A 20,726-nucleotide genomic window follows, 5' to 3' on the forward strand; every position below is an offset into this window, starting at 1 on the left:
AGTAGAAAAAGAGATATTAGTCAACAAACGTTATATACACTCCTACACTAGAATAGGACACATGAATCCTTAAATATCATATACATTACTCTAGAACAGGAGACGCTAGTCCATAAACAACATGCACCATACACTAGAATAGGAGACAATAGTCTATAAACAACATGTACAATACACTCGAATAGGAGATATGATTCTATATACAACATAATCAATACAATAGAAAAAGAGATTAGTAAACCAACATTATAAACACTCCAACACTAGAACAGGACATGTTAGTTCATAGACAACCTCAATAAAGACTGCTATACACTAGAATAGGAGACATTAGACCAAAAACAACACCAAAAAACATTATAATGCACTACAATAAGAGATACTGGATATAATATACTATAGGAGATACTAGTCTATAAACAACCTCAATAAAGCTCCTTTACTCTAAAGGAGATATTAGTCTATAAATGACCTCAGAAGACACTCCTGTACACTAGACTAGGAGACATTAGTCGACAAACAACTTCAATAACGATCCTATACACTAGCGTAGGAAATGTTAGTTCATACACAAACTAAAAAAACACTCTTATGTTAGAATAGGAGATATTAGTCAATAACAACTTTAATAAACACTCCTATACACCAGAATATGAGCTGTTAGTCCTTAAACAACCTCAATAAATGCTACTATACACTAGCAGAGAAAATGTTAGTTCACAAACAACCCCAATTAAAATGGTAAAAAAAAATGCTACATGCTAGGATAGGATATATTAGTCAATAACAACCTTAATAAACACTCCTATATGCTAGAATAGGAGACATTAGTCAATAATAAACATTCTTATATGCTGGAATAGGAGATATTATTCAATATCAACCTTAATAAACACTCGTATATGGTGGAATAATAGACATTAGAAATAACAGTAACATTTTCTATGAATGTCACATTTGTAAGCATCTATAAACACATTTAAAACATGTTATACTGCCTTCTTACGGCATTATAAACATGATTATAAACACTGGATTACACTTTATAGCCAAGTTTATTATACATTATGAATTGTTAATATAATGCATTATAAATAGTGTTAATAACATGTTATATTGTCAGTGCCAAAGAAGTCAGTCCCAGCTTGGAGAGCGTAAAGTAAAGACAAATACCAAGCTAACGGTGGTGAACATTACCTTTCCCACATTGGGTAAAACACTGATGGCAGCTCTAGTTTAAACTCTGACATTTGAAGCCTGTAATGTGCTTTACTGTGAATGTTTTAGTGTTTCAGTAAATCCTTCAGTAAATACTTCAACTTGAAGCCTCACTCTTAACACTGGAGGAGGCTTTAGTACAGTACGCTTCACTTTACTTAGAGCGGACAAATACGACTTATGAGCTCTTATAATTTGTTATGATCAGTACTTATAATGTATTATGTTAACAATTGATAATGCATAATAAGCATGGCTATAATGTGTAATGCATTTTTATAAATATTTATAGCCATGTTTCTAATGCCTTATGAATGCATTATAACATGTTATGAATGTGTTTATAGATGCTTACAAAGGTGACATTCATAGAAAGTGTTACTGAAATAACGTTTATAAACAGTCACATATGCTAGAATAGGAGATATCAGTCAATAACAACCTTAGTAAACACTCATATATGCTAGAATAAGACATATTAGTCAATAACATCCTTAATAAACACTCCTGTACACCGGAAAAGGTGATGTTAGTCCATAAACATCTGTCAAAACCAAGTTTCAAAGAAACATCAAAAAATTAGCATGAACGATCAAACAGAGTTATGTCCTCAATCGAAGAGGTGGAGAAGAATAGACAGAAAACGGTCAGATTTGTGGTTTTGTAGGCCATATTGATAAAGTGGCGCTTTAATGGCTCTGTTTCTGCCTGAGCCTGATGGCGACGGGGTCCTGCGGCCAAGCAGCAGGAGCTAATGTAATTTGCTATTGTTTAACCTTGTGCTGCCAGGTCTCCTGTTTTAATGGAGTCTCAGATTAGTTTCCCTCACAGATGTAATTGGATAAGTGATGAAACATATTACCGCTATTGTAATACTAAACGTCAGGACACACTTTTTTGAGTCCTGGTGTTAAATTAGTAAGGATCTCAGCAGATCTCAAATGTCATATGTAATTTCCAAAGCGTTCAGGTCTATATGAATTATCTATGATGCTAAGGACATCCTGTGCAATTAATTTTTGCATTGAAACTTTAACTGGTTGCTCTTGAGAATGTTAGTTAGGTCAGATTAGCTACTTAGCTGGCTGATGTTACCTTAGCAAGCTTTACAAGTTTAAAATTTGCGTTCAACACATAAACATAGCGTTCTTGTTTACATTGTGGTGCACTTAGTGGTGATGCATCAGCACTTGGTGCATAGGTGTGATTCGAAATGCATGGTTTTGTTTCAGTCACTTTTTGAAGAGCTTAATTTTTTTTCCTGATACTTTTTGCATTGCTTGATTTTGCCCCTGCCACTTTTTGAAGTGCTTAATTTTGTTCCTGCCACTTTTGAAATGCTTAGTTTTGTTCCTGCCACTTTTGAAATGGTTAATTTTGTTCCTGCCACTTTTTGAAGAGCTCAATTTTGTCCCCACCACTTTCTGAAGTGCTCGGTTTTGTCCCTGCCACTTTTTGAAGTGCTCATTTTCTCTTCCACTTTTTGAAGTGCTTCATTTTGTCCAAGCCAATTTTTGAAATGCTCAATTTTGTCTTTGCCACTTTTTGAATTATTCAATTTTGTTTAAAGTTTATTTTACAACCATTATTTTTTTCTGCTCATTTCAAATAAAAATAGCAGTACTCAGTGACTTTATCTTCTCCTGGAACAGTAAAGAATTGTTTCTGAATGTCAGCTTTTCAATAACATTAGTTTCACCTGCAAGTATTAACATAGATAGAGGAGGATTTCCAACTGAACAGCAAAATAGCTAGAGAATAGCAAAAGAACAAATAAATAAACATGTTTATTTCACTATTTACACTTATAATAATGTAATATCAACTTGTCTGTTTCAAAATTCAAAACACAAAGCATTCCTGATATTGCTCTGACCTTAATTTACTGGAATGGCTTTCTAGTAAAGTAAGACTGCATATTAATTTTATAATCTGGATTTTAGATAATGCTGATAATGCTATCAGATGTTTATTCCAGATAGGAATTTTATTAGAACTTAATTCTGAATATGAAATTTATTAGAACTTAATTTTGGATGCTAATTATTAATAATCATTAATTATTAGAACTTGACAACTTTTCTGAACACTGGTGAATAATTCAGCCATATATTTAATTGGTTTCACTTAAAAGTCTATAATCACCACTCAGAATAATAAATAAATTAAACATAAATAATAGTGAAAATTATTTTTTAATAATATAAATTTACGCAGATTTATTCAAACAGTTGAGTGATAGATAGTTTTATTTTGAAGGGGACTACATCAGCATATACCCCCCTGCACCCCCCACCAGCCCCGCTCCATTCATTAATGAGTTCCAGGAAGCCAGTCTCAGGTAAAAGTATCAGACTGAGCCAAAGCTCTGACCACTTCAGCCAAGTTGATGGACGAAAGGCTGACTGTGATTGTGTTTGAGATGGAATCTGCTGGATCTGTCCAAGCAAAGACCGGACACCAAAGAAACAGATGGTCCAGCTTCTCTGCTTACGCTTCAGAGCCATGGGGGACCACGGGGGGCCGGAGGGTCAGCTGGTCATTCTGCAAAAAACAAGTGATGAGCTTTTATTTGTTCATTACCCAACCGGCGAAACAGACTGAGACGAGATGGATTCTGAGAGCACATCCAAAAATAATTCACTCTATTTTACTTACTCCTCATCTGAGAGAGAGAGAGAGAGAGAGAGAGAGAGAGAGAGAGAGAGAGATTGAGAGACTAAAAGAAAGACTGAAAGAGAAAAAGACTGAAAGAGAGAAAGAGAGAGAGATCTGTAGAAAAGACTAAAATTAGAAGAGCTAGAAGGCTGAATCCTCTTTATATCTGTGGTAGGGCTGACATGGACTGAGGAACAGAGAGGAGCTGGGATGGTTGTGTAGTGCAATTACTAGGGCATTAGATCGGATAGGGGAAGGGAATCAAACTTCAGGTTATTCCATAATTCCAAAGTTCAGCATTTCATTTTTTAGGTACAACTGGATTTCAGTCTGACTCACCACACTCTTAAAAAATGGTTCTTCTATATAGAGATATGAACATTCAAAGAACCATCGGCATACTTAAATGGTTCTTTGCATGGTAAAATGGTTCTTCAGATGGAGAATGTGTTGAAAGAGGTTCTATATAGCTCCAAAAGGGTTCTGCTATTGTCACGATGTCAAGCTGGTAACAGTGAGTGTGTTTACATGCACTCAATAATCCAATAACTGCAGAAAATCAGATTTTGTCAGTTATCAGCACGTTTACACGCACTTGAGTAATCAGGTAATGGGAAACTCCGGGTCTACATGCTTTTCTCTTCTGCTTTACAACCAGCCAATAAACTCACAGAAGAACCCGTGATGTAAACTTCATGATGCGGCTTTTTTTAAAACATTGCGCAACTTAAGGTGAAAATATGAACATACATCTAGAAGATGAAGAATATTTAACTTTTTCATTTCGTGTTTGGTTTCAGCACGGCTCCAACAGTGTTTGCTGTGTCTCTTAACATCCACCGTCTGATCTCGCGCATGCGCAGACTGAGAAATCTAATAGAAATCAGAGTAAGAGTTTATAAGCACTGAGAAATCTGATTACTGAGCTATAATCCAGCCTCTTTATCAGATTTCTTAATCAGATTTCTAGATCGGAGTATGGTGTTCACGTGACCATTTGAATAATCCGATAACTGCAGAAATCTGATTATGATCGGATTATTGACTGCATGTACACGCACTCAGTGGAAGAACCCATCTTGGTGCTGTATTCAAGCATACACAACACATTCTGCATCAATCTAAAGAACATGCAGAGAGTTATTTGAGTGTTCATGGTTCTATATAGAACCGTTGTCTTTTCTAAAGAACCCTTGAAGAGCCATCTTTTTTAAGATTGTAGAACTGCATTTGACTAGTGTTTACAATCCAGGTACAAGTCAGATTAAACAACCAGGTGTAAACAGGGTCTAAATTTGTGTGTAAAAAATGACAAATAAACCTGCCTAGATCTTCATACACCATGACGAAATGCTGACACAGAGAGAAGCTAAAAAACAGAAGTGAAACCCAGAGAAACAGTGTCAGACTAAAAAATGTCAAGACAGATCTTCTGGGATGGATAAACAGACAGAGAGAAAGACAGAGATCTGCAGAGTGGAGGAGTGCGACTCTGTAACAAGACGCATGAGACATAGCATTTATTCTGATGTAGATAGAACGTTTACAGAGAGAGAGGCGGATGTATCTGTACATATTCCCATCATCCATACCCACCAACAACCAATAGTTACAGTTACTTGATTGGACATTGATAAAAATCCAATTCAACCTAATGAGAAACTGTAGAACAGACTCGGTTTATATCACAATACCTACATTTAGAGTCGGTTATTCATTCAGCCTAATGAGAAACTGTAGAACAGTCTCGGTTTATATCACAATACCTACATTTAGAGCCATTTTGATTTATCAGTCTACTCAGGCTTTATCAGAGCTCAGTAACACTGAGATTAATAACTGATCACATTGATTTATCTTCAGTTTAAAGTAGCTGTTAATTAAGGTCCTCTTTAGAATTCATCTATCGAGCATGATTGCTACATGAAATTCACTGATTATTGTATAGATAATGAACAAGCATTGATGTTGTTTCTTTTGAAGATTGTATTTTTTTTATTGATTTAGTAGGTAAGTATTCTAAAAGTATTGTTCCAGAAATGTAGATAGTAACTTTATATTCACTATTCTGAATTCTGCCTTTACAAAATGTAACTTGACTGAATAGAGATACTGAATTTCTGTATTCTGAATACAGAGAGAGAGAGAGAGAGAGAGAGAGAGAGAGACAGACAGAGGGAGATGTACAGAAGGATATAAAGAGAGAGATAAACAGAGTGAAAGAAAGAAAAAGTAGTACAGCAGTGAGGTGGATACGGTCTGTCTGTATGACTAAGCTCTGAGGATTTTACCTGCTCAGTAGAGATGAGAACAGCAGTCATCAAAGGGGGCACGCGGGACCACCTTAACCACCTACAGAACACTGAAGGGGGGTACCTTTGTAGATTCAATCCTTCCTCCAACTAACTTACTTTTGCCAGAGATTAAACTTTTCCCTTTTCTTCTGTCTTCTTTCTCCTTCTCCTTCTTTTACTTCTCCATTTTCCCTCTCTCTATCTCTCTTCCTCTTCTTCACTCTCTTCTTTTCATTCTCTTTCATCTGTTTCTTTCTCCTTCTCCTCATTGCTTTCTTTTTTCTTTTTTCTCTCTCTTTTTTATACTCAAACTCAAAGAAGTACTCAACTGAACAAGTTACTGAAATAAATTGAACTCTTTCAGAAACAAGTTTACAAGTTTAGACTCTACCATGCAAAGATGAAACCATAAATAAACAGCATCCAGAAACGCTGCCGCCTTCTCTGGGCCTGAGCTCATTTAAGATGGACTGAGCCGAAGTGAAACAGTCCCCTATGGTCTTTCCTTCTTTCTTTCTTTCTTTCTTTCTTTCTTTCTTTCTTTCTTTCTTTCTCCTTCAAGCAAGCAAGCAAATTTTATTTATATAATGCTTTTTACAGCAGGTGTTGTCACAAAGCAGCTTTACAGAAAAATCAGCTTCTTCTTATTTTTCTTTCTTTCTTTCTTTCTTTCTTTCTTTCTCTTTCTCATTTCACTTTCTTTCTTTCTTTCTTTCTTTCTTTCTTTCTTTCTTTCTGCATTAGTGCACATGGCATGGTTTACTTACACATCTGTGAATGCAACATTAATGCTGAAAGCTATATAGAGGCTTTGGAGCAACATATGCTGACGAAGTCTTTTTCAGGGAACAGCCTACAGTCCAGACATGTAATCCATTGAAATCATTTGGCACATTATGAAACAAAAATTATGACAAAGGGGACACTTTCAAAACACTTCCAAAACTATAGCAGTTGGTCTCCTCAGTTCCCAAATACTTACAGAGTGCTGTTAAAATGAGCATATATTTTTCAAAAACCAATAACATTTCTCACTTTCAACATCTGATATTTTGTCTTTGTACTATTTTCAATTAAGTACAGGGTTTAAATGATTTGCACATCATTGCATTCTGTTTTTATTTACATTTTGCACAGCCTCCCAACATTTTTTGGAAACAAGGTTGTAAGTCTTTCCTTATGGTGTTTCTTCTTGCGACTCTCACATTCATCTCTTGGGATTTACAATGTAATAGTGATAATATTTAAGAAAAACTGTAAAAAATTATCAGATCAACCTAAAAAAATACTTCATGTAGTAACAAACAATTGAACTAGTTTTATTAAAAAAAAATGAAATTGATTGAAAGAATTGTTCTTTCAATGTATTGGTTGGCCTGACGAGCCGTTTTTTACAGTGTATTTATTTATGCATGAAGTATATATTGAGTATATTTGGTCTTTACAAAGATAAAATAAATAAAATAAAATAAATACAGGCACCCTCAGATACCCAAACAAATCTAGCCCACACAGAGAGCTAAATAGACGGCCGCACGCATAGACATGAAACCTCTGTTACTGGTATTACAATGTCTTTGTGTTGTCAGATTGCTCCCTTGCTACTAAAACAATAGTGTGAATTATTGAGGAGAGTACAGGGCTGTGAAAGCAGGCAGACAACTCACAGTCGATCACACCTCGCTTGGCCGGTTTCACATGAAGGCTCAGTGGCATGAGGTTTGACCCTCTTATGCTCCAGCTGGCCCTCCCTCCGCTTCAGAGCTCAGCTCGACGGGAAAAGAATGTGCATTATTCTCCCGAAGCAGACCACAGCCTGCTAGCACTGTCCACTAAAGTTAAACATTGGATGAAAACCTAATTTGCACATTTCCTCTCCTCACCCGAAATGTAGTCCCTCATCCAAGATGTGTTTGGTGACTGAAGTTTGCTTCTTTAGAGTCACACTGGAGCTGTGGGCCTAATGTAGCAAAGCACTGGAAGCTTATTAGCATATTCCATCAGTTAGCATGGTGCAAACTGCACACCTGAATCATCACACTTACCTTAAACCGTGTCGAGCTGTTATCTGATTTGATCATGTGATTTCTGACATACTGTTATCTACATTTACATTTAGTCATTTAGCAGATTCTCTTATCAGGAGCGACTTTCAAGTGGAAGCCAAAACAAACTTGATACAAATAGAGTTGAGAGTAATGTGGAACAAATAATGCTTTACAGTGGTGAAGTAGTGTATACACCTAAAAAAGGTTTGATGGTCTTCTAGGGTTCTTTAGTAGAGATAATGGTTTTATATAGAACCATTAACACTCAAAGAACCCTTTGCATGCTTAAATGGCTCTTTGCGTGGTGAAATTTTTCTCCAGACTGTTGGAGAATGTGTTGTATATGGTACTATATAGCACCAAAGAGGGTTCCTCTACTGTATACAAGCTTGTTATTTTAACAATAGCAGAACTCTTTTTGATGCAAGTAGAACCCTTTTCAGAAAGCTTCTATATAGAACCATGTCATTCCTAAGTGGTCATTGGTCAGTTTCACACACAATGTAGATGGACACATGAATCCACCAGTCGCACATGGTGAGAGGTAGATGACGTGTATCTCAGCCCCTCTTCATAGGCTCATAACTCTGGATGTGAGTCATGTAAGATCTCGTGATGAGATGGAATGGAAAGAGCGACTCTACAGATTTAGTATTTTGTATTTTTAGTAACCGTATTTCTGTGCTGGATTATTGTAAAGATATAAAAACATTGAATTATTAGCAAAGGTATGTTGTGGAGCCCAGGACGCTGTGTGAAATTGGTGGATTCGAGTGTCCGTCTACATTTTGTGTGAAACTGACCAATGGACACTCACTAATTCTTCATTCAGTCCACATCGGAGACACATGTGAAATGGCGTGCAGAGAGTTTACAGCTGCTGAAGTTGCTGCAGCAGTTTTGGAAAGTATTGATTTTTTATATGAAGTATTTTGATATGAAATATACGGATGTTGTGTTACAGAAAATAACATAAAATCCTCATAAAATCCCAGGCGTATTACATATTAATGCCTATTATTCAGTAACTACAGGAACTTCGGTGCAGACTGGCTGAGCTATTTATAGGTTGTAGAAGTGTACAATAAAACTTTGGGCCTGCCAGTGGGGACCTGACCATATAATGGGTTAAAGGCCAATTTAAGAAGATATGCAAAAATCGAGAAAATGCCCTCAGGCCCCAGAGGGTTAAATTGCAGAAGTATCCACAGTTTTACATTGGCATTAAAAGGATAATAAATATATCTATTCTAGGGGTTGGAAACATGCGGCTCTTTTACTGCCCTGTTGTGGCTCCAGAGCAGAATTAGATATTAAGTTAAAAATGAAATAATCCTCCTTTACAGTAAAATAAAGCTCTGCTGGTCTTAAATGCTGGAGTTAATGTGGAACTGCTAATTCACCTTTTAACCCCGAAGATCAGCACAGACTACTGGTCACCATAGCAACACAGATAACAATCTCACCTAGCTAGTGGCTAATGAAAAGGCAAAGAGAAAGATTTAAGACAAACATTGATAATTTGGAGACAAACGGACTTATTTGCATATATAATCACTCGAGTTGGTTTTCTGATATGTTCAATCTGCAACAAGAAGCTGAAAAACTCATTCGCCAGCTTCTCATTCAAATTCTCCTGTTCCACCTTAAATGATGCAGTAGTTACATTCTGGCGCCTCAGGCACCATTTAAGGTGGAACAGGAAAATTACAACAAGAAGCTGGTGAATGAGAAGCTCGTGAAAAATTGAACATTGAGAGACATTTTATTAGAAACTGCTCTACTTTTGTGGAAAAGTTTCCTGCCGGAGATGCGAGAAAAGCCGCTATAGCTGAGCTGAAGCTGAAAGCAGAGCAAAGTAAATCTGAATTTTCGTTTATACTATATTTTTTTGCCTATACTAGTACATCAACACACACTGGGGCCGATTTACAGCCAAGATGGCAAACTGGACATAAAACGTTGTGGCTCCCAAAGTGATTTGATTTTTGTTCATGGCTCTTCTTAACATTTGGGTTGTCGATCCCTGATCTAAGGGATATGTTTGGATGGTAACATAATATGTCCTGTAGAGTTGAACCTTCAGACCACAGCATGGAGGAACTGAGTGACTGGTCCAAGCTGGCTTACAGGTATGTATTTCTGAACTGAGACAGTGAGAAGCTGAGCCTTTTGAAACTTCAACCGAAGAACCACAGGTTTGTATCTGATTTTCTATTCCAGGAAGCCAGTGGAGTGATCTCAGTAGAGGAATCACATGGGAGAACTTCAGAAGGTTATGGGGCAGGTGGGCTATGACATTCTGAAAGCTCTGTGGACGACAAATGGCATGACTGGAGATGACTAGAACTTGAACCAGAAGTTGAGCAGCTTCTCCACTTTTGTCCAGAGGGTTGTGTTCTCCTGATGTTGCGAAGTAGGAATCTGCAGGATCTGGTGGTAGATGTTATGTGACTGGAGAAATTATTGATTGTCTAGGATCACTAGGTTTTCAGGTTTGCCTGTTGGATGGACAGTGGAGAACGAGGGAGTACAGTGCAAAAGTCAGAGACCACTGATTTATTTATGAGTCACTCTTTACCTGTATTACAGCTTCCATTCTTTCTCAGGAGACTCACTTTCAGTTCCTCAAAGAATCTGCAGACACACCTCCAAAGTTCAGTCTTAGAAGTTGGTTGGTCATTTTCTGAATTAATCAAACACATTCAGTGGTGTTGAGGTCTGGACTCTGGGGTGGTCAGCCCATTGTTCAGCTTCTTTGTTTGATGTGTCCGTCTCCTTTTCTCAGTGAGGTTCTTCTTGACAGCTACACATCCTTTCAGACCCACAGCGCTGAGTCGTCTTCTCACAGTGGAAGGATGGACAGAAAAACCTGTGGATGTTTTCAGATCTGGAGCAGCTTGATTTTCTCCTCTCTCTCAAAGATGAAAGTTTTAAGTGCTGTTTATCTGATGGGGGCAGTTTTGGTGTCAACCAGGTCTTCCCGGTGGTTGTTAGGAGTCCCATTTTCTCTGTAGCTTTTAATCAGTTTTGGAACTCCTTCCTCATGCAAGTAGATTGTGTCATATCCAGTCTCCTCAGAAACATCTCCTGTAGCCTTTTTAGATGAACATGAGAAAGAAAGGTACAAGGCAGCTGAGGTGAGTTAGGGTAGTGAATGTTAATGTCTGTTTGGAGGGAACAGAAGGCCAGTGACTCTTTTGGGAGCAGCTTTTGTTGGAGTACCCAGCTGTAATTGGTTGGTTTTAAGATTGGAAGGATAGAAGATGTGTTTGCTTTTTGTGACACTGAAAATGAAGAACTTGTACTTAATGGCTGTTTTGACTGGAAAGCAATTGTAGATAGATTATTTCTGCCCAGATTTAATTTCAGGTTGTGGGTCTCTAACTACAAGTAGATATGAGAGAGACAGTTGGATACCTTCTGTGAGATGTTGTATGTGGCTGAAGGAAACTAGCAGTGATAAAAATGGTGCACAGCAGTGATCTCAAAGGCTGAATTTAGTCTGTACCTTCATTTGGGGAATGAGAAAAATGTGTAAATTTGATTTTTCTGCTATTCCTTTCAAAAGCTATACCTTCCAAGCTCTCCCTTGCATATCTGTGCTAATTCCTAGCTGTGCATAAAGTGGTGGGTCTAAGTCAAACAGTGGAAAGTGCTGAAAGAGAGTAATTTGGTGGGGAATGGAGCCACTATCTGCACAGAGAAACCTGCTAAAGCGGGTTATTTCCCTGTAAAGGGAGCGAGAGACGGCCTTTACAATGGACTCTGTCTCTCTCGGAGTACACCGAACAGTTAAATCTCTCTTTTGAAATTTCATGAAAGAGTATCGGAGGGGGCTGTACAGTGATTCTTCACTGTTCGGACCCTTTTTCTCGCAACGCCGGCGATGTTTGAATAGGATTATGTCAGATAATGGCAAGGGAGCTTATTAAAAAAGCCAGGCCTTGCTTAAACAATGCAGGAACTTTGGGGGGAGCTGAGAGGACGAAATTACAAACCACTGATTCTCTGTCGGGCAAGGATAACAGCTCTGCCTATTACTGCTGATCGGGTGCTGGGAGACAACAACAAACAGTGAATTGAAAATCAATGTAAATACATCGAAAAGTACAATAGCAGAGTGTCTGTAGACGTGCAGTCAGCATTTTGAATGGCCGTTATGGTAGGAGTTGAGGTTGACACACTCGATCCGAAGCGTCTAATGGAAAGGAATGGTGATCCAATGGAAAACACTATAAATACAGAGCAGTTTCCACCTTTAGGATACATACACAGGATAATCTGGTATGTAGTGTGTTTTGGGTAGCCATGGTGCTCATTACTCAATTAGCCTGTCAATTATGGCACCCTACACTGTTAACAAAGGTTTCTCAAGGGTAAAGACAGTGGTTCTATATAGAACCTTTTTGAAAATGGTTCTATACAGCACCAAAAAAGCTTCTACTATTGCTACAATGTCAAGCAATAACAGAACTCTTTTTGGTGCAGTATAGAACCACATACAACACATTCTCTATCAATCTGAAGAACAATTTCACCATGCAAACAATCATTTAAGCATGGAAATGGTTCTTTAAGTGTTCACGGTTCTATACAGAACCATTATCTTTACTAAAGAACCCTTAAAGAACCATCTTTTCTTTAAGAATGTAAGTCTGGCTGTACAAGATGAGACTTTCATGCAACTAGTTGCATGTTGTTCTTCATTAATCTGAAGAACAACTTCACCATCCAAAGAACCATTTAAGCATGCAAATGGTTCTTTAAGTGTTCATAGTTCTATATAGATCCATTGTCTTTACTAAAGAACCCTTGAAGAACCATCTTTTTTAGGAACGCAAGACTGGCTTTACATGGTGAACCTATCATGCAACTAGTTGCATGTTGTGAGTTGCCTGCAACATAATTTCTCTGCAACTTGACAGTCATACAAAGCCATTTAAACACAAGGTTGCACACAATACATTTAATTACTAATTTAGCCGAATTAGCAGCTCATATTCTTGATACACCATATTGTTCCCACTATAAAGTCATCGGCAAAGTGTTATTTATATATTTGCAACATTTTTAACATCTTTTCATATTTTTTTCAGCTGTCAGTTCCATTTTATTTATTTTATATATATTAAGATCTATCTATCTCTATCTAGGGCTTTTATTTGTTGCATGTATGTCAAGCCTTTAAGTACCTGTTATGGTTATAGTCCACCCAGTGGTCTCTTATATAGTTATATACTTGATATCTCATACATCCTATTCTAAAGCACTACAAGCTCATCTTGGTGTACTCTTCTGTAATAATCTTCATCTTTTGGATTTATTTTACCACTTCATTGCTCACTTTTTTAGCCATCCATAAAGTTTATGTACCTTTTTATGTGTTCATTTCAATTCTTTTATAAACTCCATTCTTTTATAAACTCTTACTACTTTTACTATATTTTTTAGCTGAATATCTGTTATATAGCCTAGTTTCAGAGTTCATAGTTCTTAGTTATGATATAAATGCCCTTGTTATCAGTTAACAGGCGAGAAGAGCTTCCAAAGGTTCCATCTTTCACATAACATCATTCATTGTTCACATAACAAGTAGCCTATATCAGTTACACAGTTAGCTAACTAGCTAACATTAGCTGTCCTCTAGGCTTTGTGCACTGGGACACTTCCACAGTGTTAAAAACAGCAAATGTAGCACTGAACTTCATTGCATCACTAAAGTGCTGTTGTTAAACTCCCCAAGCCCTCAGCTGTAAAATAATGAGATAATGTGACAAATGATTGTAGCAGACAGATAGTTGGCACATTTAGCACCAGACAGCCTAAAATAACTTCATATAACAAGGAGAAGCAGCTCTGCAGAAGGAAGACAGTGCACTACAGAGTGCATCCTAGAAAGAATAATAATGTAAACATATTTTTTCACACAAACACAAAGTTTTCATTCTGGAACACTTGAAAGGGACTTTAAATGCTACATTGGCTGTTACAATCAAATATACAACAAACCCAGTTTGTCACTTTCACTCAAAATCAGGCCCCCATCTCATTACGTGATCTCATATTTGTTAACCCTTTGTTGCTGTAGCAAAATCCACCACAAACGGCGGTCCACCCCCTCTAAAACACACCCAAAATTTCTCTGTGCTCTTTTAATGTCCAGAGTTCAATCAATAACACAAGCAAAACAAGCTAACTTAAAATGCTATCATTAGCTAACGCAAATGTTTTTCTTAAAATTAATGTTTATATATATATATATATATATATATATATATATATATATATATATATTATAAAATCATTATTGATGCATCTTTTTTTTTCTATACAGCATCTCTATTTTCTCACTGTGTGAGCTCAAGTTTCAAGTTTATGTCATTTGCAGAACATGTCAGGACATTTATGCATTGAAATGCTTGTGGTGAGGCTCAGATAATCACTCTACAGAAAGTAAATAAGTAAAAATAAAAATACAAGAAAAACTATATAAACATATATATATATGTATATGTATATATATATATTAAATATACACAAAATATACACAGAATATATAGACAATATACATTTTAAAGTGACTAAGTGACTCGGTGTTGTTATTTAAAGTGACTTGGTGCTTTTAAACCAAAGTATTTGTCATGATCCATAATGAATTTACTCCCAATATCTCTTATTAATAAATCAAATGGAAGTGAACTAGAATGCTCTCATTCAGTGAGACTCACATGAGACGCTGCTGCTACTCATCTGTGATAAAATGCGCAGTTGGTTTCCTGGTACGAAAGCTGAAGTCGCTTCTCTTTCGAATTCTCCCGTTCCACCTTAAATGGTGTCGCATTTACATTCGGCGCCTCAGTCAGAATTTAAGGTGGAACGGGAAAATTTGAATAAGAAGCTGGAGAATAAGAAGCGACTTCAGCCTCGGAAAACAGTCGTACGCATTTTAACATAAGCTGCTCTGGTTTTGAATAAAAGTTTCCTGAGGGAAAGGGGAGGAAAGCGGCTGAAGCCAAAGCAGAGCGAAGTAAATCTGCGTTTTCGTTTATATTGTTTAGTCTATACTGGACATTATCACACACTGAGACATACTGGACATTAAATGCTGTGGCTCCCAAGGTGGTTTGATTTTTGTTGAAAGGACAAAATGGCTCTTCTTGTCATTTGGGTTGTGACTCCTGATCTAACCTGGCTTTAATGCAGAGGGAGCCGGTCGGATTTCTCACTCATCCAGTGGTGTTTTTGTTATGTGCCGCCACAGACTGTCCGGGCGCTGCACTTACCCACTTCCAAGTTCCGCCTTTTGCATTCCGTCAGCATTACGTTATAAATTAAATATTTAGAAAATCGATTTTTGACATTTGTTAATCGATTCAGAATCATTCACGTCCGCATCGCGATGCATCTAAGAATCGATTTTTTCCCACACCCCTAATATATATATATATATATCTGGCACATTGAGATGATGCAGGTAAATTGATAAAGAAATACATTTTGACTCGTACTTGAATGTCTCCACCATGTTGATCAGCCAGCTGTAAACAAACCCATCCACTGTGGATGGTCCTAGCCTGTATCTCAAGGAATTTTGGGTAAGATTGGTGCCACACTCAGGCGACCACACCAAAAGCCCCTCTAAGGGGCGCTCCTGAGCACCCTTTCAAACACCAAAATGAAAATGGAACACACTGTGGCCTTACGGTCACACATGGCCTCTTTTACTTGTTTACTTTTTCTCACAAATGCTGCGGTTTTTGGGATGGAATATGTATTTTTCCTCATAGAAAGCAGCCAAATGTCCTTACAGTCACTAAATGCTCATGTTCCCGTTACCCCTGGGTGGATTAGGTTCCCACAAAGAGATAAACAGACATATTTTCTCACTTACTTCATTTGTCCTCTAGTAAACACATCAATTCATGATGCAAACTCTTATGAGATTCATTGTATAATACGATCAGTTTATCACTGGGATGGGTTTACATCAGTGAATCTATTGAAAGATGACTGTAAGCCCACGGCTCCACAAGCATCAGTCAGGTATGACAGTAAATTACACTTTCCTGTCTTCCTCGCAGTAAAGTCAACAGTGCTGCATTAAACCCCTACAGAGCCAGTATGAGTCTCTATTCCATTAGACTTGTCCTTTATTTCTGTTATTTTTGTTTGCGTTTTTGTGTTTGTCATCTAAAGAACAGGAAACCTGTTAACAGCAGGTGTGAAAAACACCAGTTAAACCACTTAAAACCTTTGTAGGAATAAATCGGTCAACCCATTAATCAAATTATTAATCTGACTACCAGTTCATCCATCCATCGATCCATATATCCATTCATCCATCCATCCATTGATCCACCAATCTATCCATCCATCTATCCATCCAACTGCCAGTCAATTCACCAATGTTATTTGTCCATCCATCCATCCATCCATCCATCCATCCCTGTGTCTTACCACCTAAACCCTTATTACATCAGTTCACTCATGCATCCTTTCATTCATTTATCCATGCATGCAATGATTCATCTTCTTTCCATCCATCCATTCATGTATATATCTATTCAGCCACGCATCCATCCAACTATCAGTCTATTGACCAACATCATCCATCCATCCATCCATCCATGTATCCATCAACCCATCCAATTATTCATTCTTCTACCATTTAACCATCCCTCCACCTATTCACCCAAGCATTCTTTCATACATTTCTCCAGCCATGCAATGAGTCATCCACTTACCAGTCCATCCGTCCATCCATCCATCCATTCGTCTGTCCATCCATCCATCCATTTGTCCATCCATCCATCCATATATCTATTCATCCACCATCCATTCATTTATTCATCCTTCCATCCATCCATTCGTCCGTCCATCCATCCATCCATTTGTCCATCCATCCATCCATATATCTATTCATCCACCATCCATTCATTTATTCATCCTTCCATCTATCCATCCGTCTGTCCATCCATCCAACCTTCCATCCGTCTGTCCATCCATCCAACCTTCTATCCATCCATCCATCCATATATCCACACATTCATCCATCCATCTATTAATCCCCTTCCATCTATTCACCCATGCATTCTTTAATCCATCCATTCATGCAATTATTCATCCACTCGCCAGTCCATCCTTCCTTCCATTCATTGTGGGTGAGCTCTGATCTGGTTACTATAGCAATTATGTGGTTATTTTAACTGCTGGATTTCAAGAATTTAACAAAGCCTTATAACACATTTAGACCAGATTCAGTGGTAGAGACAGACATTACTTAACCAGCATTATTTTTATATTGAAAATTCAGGAAACTACAAGTAGCCTGTATTCCCTTTAGCACTTCAACAACTCTCAGCCAGCTTTGTTGCGTTCTCATCAGACAATTTACATTCACATTCAAGTTCCCTACAGGTGAGCTTAGTAATCCCCCCACAAAGCCCCCTACCAGATGCTTCATGTTCATACTGACAGGTTCAATGATGATGCAGTGGCTCTTTGCATGACATGTTTATAAAATGCATAAGCCTACACTTCTGCATTCAGTCCACCTGCATTAATTCTCTTGCTGCAAGAAATGGATTTTCATAGTGAAACACTTTTTTTTTTTCATTTACATTTTACCACTGATATTCTAGATGAAGGTAGTCGTTCTGGCCATCCCTGACAGGCTGATTTATTCGGAGAGAAGAAGCTCTGTTGCGATGGATGAGTAGGTTTGTTTGAGGGGAAGCTCAGGAAAAGTAGATGCAGGACTGTCTGCACAAAGCCGAACATCAGAACAGCCTGCAGCCAGAGTGAACTAGAGAGCTATGAAGGCGCAAAGATTTTGAATTTGAAGGATAACATATTCTGTCTTTCTCTCTCTCACACAAACACACTGATACAAAACACAGAAAGAAATCTCAACAATACATGATGCACCTATCAGGCGTAACATTATGAGCACCTCTTGTTTCTACGCTCATTGTCCATTTTATCAGCTCCACTTACTATGTAGGTGCACTTTGTAGTTCTACAGTTACAGACTGTAGTCCATCTGTTTCTCTGATACTTTGTTAGCCCCCTTTTACCCTGTTCTTCAGTGGTCAGGATCCCCATGGACCCTCACAGAGCAGGTACTATTTGGGTGGTGGATCATTCTCAGCACTGCAGTAACTCTGACGTGGTGGTGGTGTGTTAGTGTGTGTTGTGCTGGTCTGAGTGGATCAGACACAGCAGTACTGCTGGAGTTTTTAAACACTGTGTCCACTCCCTGTCCACTCTATTAGACAATCCTACCTTGTCAGTCCACCTTGTAGATGTAAAGTCAGAGACGATAGCTCATCTGCTGCTGCACAGTTTGTGTTGGTCATCCTCTAGTCCTTCATCAGTGGTCACAGGACGCTGCCCACAGGACACTGTTAGCTGGATATTTTTGGTTGGTGGACAATTCTCAGTCCAGCAGTGACACTGAGGTGTTTAAAAACTCCAGCAGCACTGCTGTGTCTGATCCACTCAGACCAGCGCAACACACACTAACACACCACCACCACATCAGTGTTGCTGCAGTGCTGAGAATGATCCACCACACAAATAGTACCTGCTCTGTGAGGGTCCATGGGGGTCCTGACCACTGAAGAACAGGGTAAAAGGGGGCTAACAAAGTATCAGAGAAACAGATGGACTACAGTCTGTAACTGTAGAACTACAAAGTGCACCTATATAGTAAGTGGAGCTGCTAAAATGGACAATGAGTGTAGAAACAAGGAGGTGCTCATAATGTTATGCCTGATCGGTGTATGTTTACTATAACAGCACCAAATAGGACTGTATTTTTCCTGCTATACAAATATTGTCACACAATGAATGGTATCTCACAATATTCAGTGACATTAACAAAAGTCACCAACAAATTAGGGTACTGTTGAGGGATCTGCGTCTTGTTATCTGTCATGTGTTTATGGGTCATTGTACTAAATTGTCAGAGTTCAAAACACATTTCGGGCTTTTAAGTGACTTAAAAGGCCAAAGTGAAAGCAGCCCGGCTTGAAACACTCTTTATAACTTTAAGGGTGAGTGGGTGGAGCTAAACCACTCTAGGCTGAGTAAGTGGATATAGGTCAATGGTTTTTATGACATCACAAAGACAATAATTTTAAATTGGCCTGTTTTTCGCAGTTTTGTTTCCATACAAAAACAATAGAATAAAACACACAGAAAACAATAAAACAATTCATTATAAAAATATTAAGAGAAATCTAAAAACATGCACATTTAACAAAACAAATGCACAATAAAAGTAAACAATAAAATAAAATAAGAAATTAATAAAAATAAAATTTCAGCAGCATATTTTGGACCATTATACCATTGGATCAAAGTCAGAGCTACAAACATATTTAGGGCTTTAGATAAAATCATTTTGCTTTGACTGACCCTAAATGTTAATTATGTTCATTAAAACAAATTGAATTTGATTAAACACTTATTTTTTGCACTATCAAAACAATCATAACACTACTGTAACACTTGGCAAAGCGACTGTTTCGGTGGTGACAATTTTAGCTCACTTTGAGCAGAACTCAAAAACACAGCCAGTACATGACCAGCAAACACAGCTTCGAACAGCTGTCACACAGAAAATCATCGTATTTTTCATAAGAATACAAAAAAGTTTACTAAATTGCAGAAAATGTGTTTCAGTAGTGATAATTCTCTGATTTTTAGACTTTCAGGGATGCAGCTTCACTTCCTGCTCTAAAATACAGGGGTGTGGCTAAAATAGGCCCCGCCCATAGACTAAAACTCCTTGTTTTTTGGTAGTGATATGAAAATGTGGAGCAGCATACTATGTACTTCATGCTTCTTGAATTAGAGAATATCATATCTTTGATGCTGCAAGTTTGTTTGTGCATCAGCAGCAAAAGAGAGAACTCCACTGGCTTTTCTAACACCTTCAGTCTTTACAGCTTCCCTGCCTTTGGCCTCTCCACTTGCAGCTTTGCCAGCCACTCAGTTCACAGCTGTCTCAGTGTGTTCTGCCACGCTCCTCAAGCCAGAGACCCCTGCTATTCCCCCTGCGACCCAAATCTCACCCTCTGGTGATCACACACCACCAGCAAAGTCTCCTCAGTCGCAGATCTCAAAGTCTTCTGTTCTTTCAGCAGCCTGAGGTGAGCACTTTGTACTTTCAGAGCATTAACACTCTTCCTGCCTTAGTTTCTTGTCCTGATTATTCACTGCCTCCTGACTCTGGCACTGCTTCACCCCCATACTCTGGCTTCTTGTCCTCCATTTCTTGCCTCAGTGTAAATCATGTCTGCATGTTCCCAAGCCAGTGCAGGTGTTGGGGATATTCGCTAGCCAAGGTAGAGTTTCTGCTCCTCGAGTGGCTCCAATTCTTGTCTTTCAATGGCTCCATTTCTGGTCCTTCCAGCAGTTCTGGTTCTTTTCTCTACAGTGGCTACATTTCCTGTCTCTCTAGTGACTCTGGTTCCTGTCTTTTCAATCGCTTTGGTTC

This window comes from Colossoma macropomum, unplaced genomic scaffold (assembly GCF_904425465.1).
Source record: "Colossoma macropomum unplaced genomic scaffold, Colossoma_macropomum, whole genome shotgun sequence".
NCBI lineage: Eukaryota > Metazoa > Chordata > Actinopteri > Characiformes > Serrasalmidae > Colossoma > Colossoma macropomum.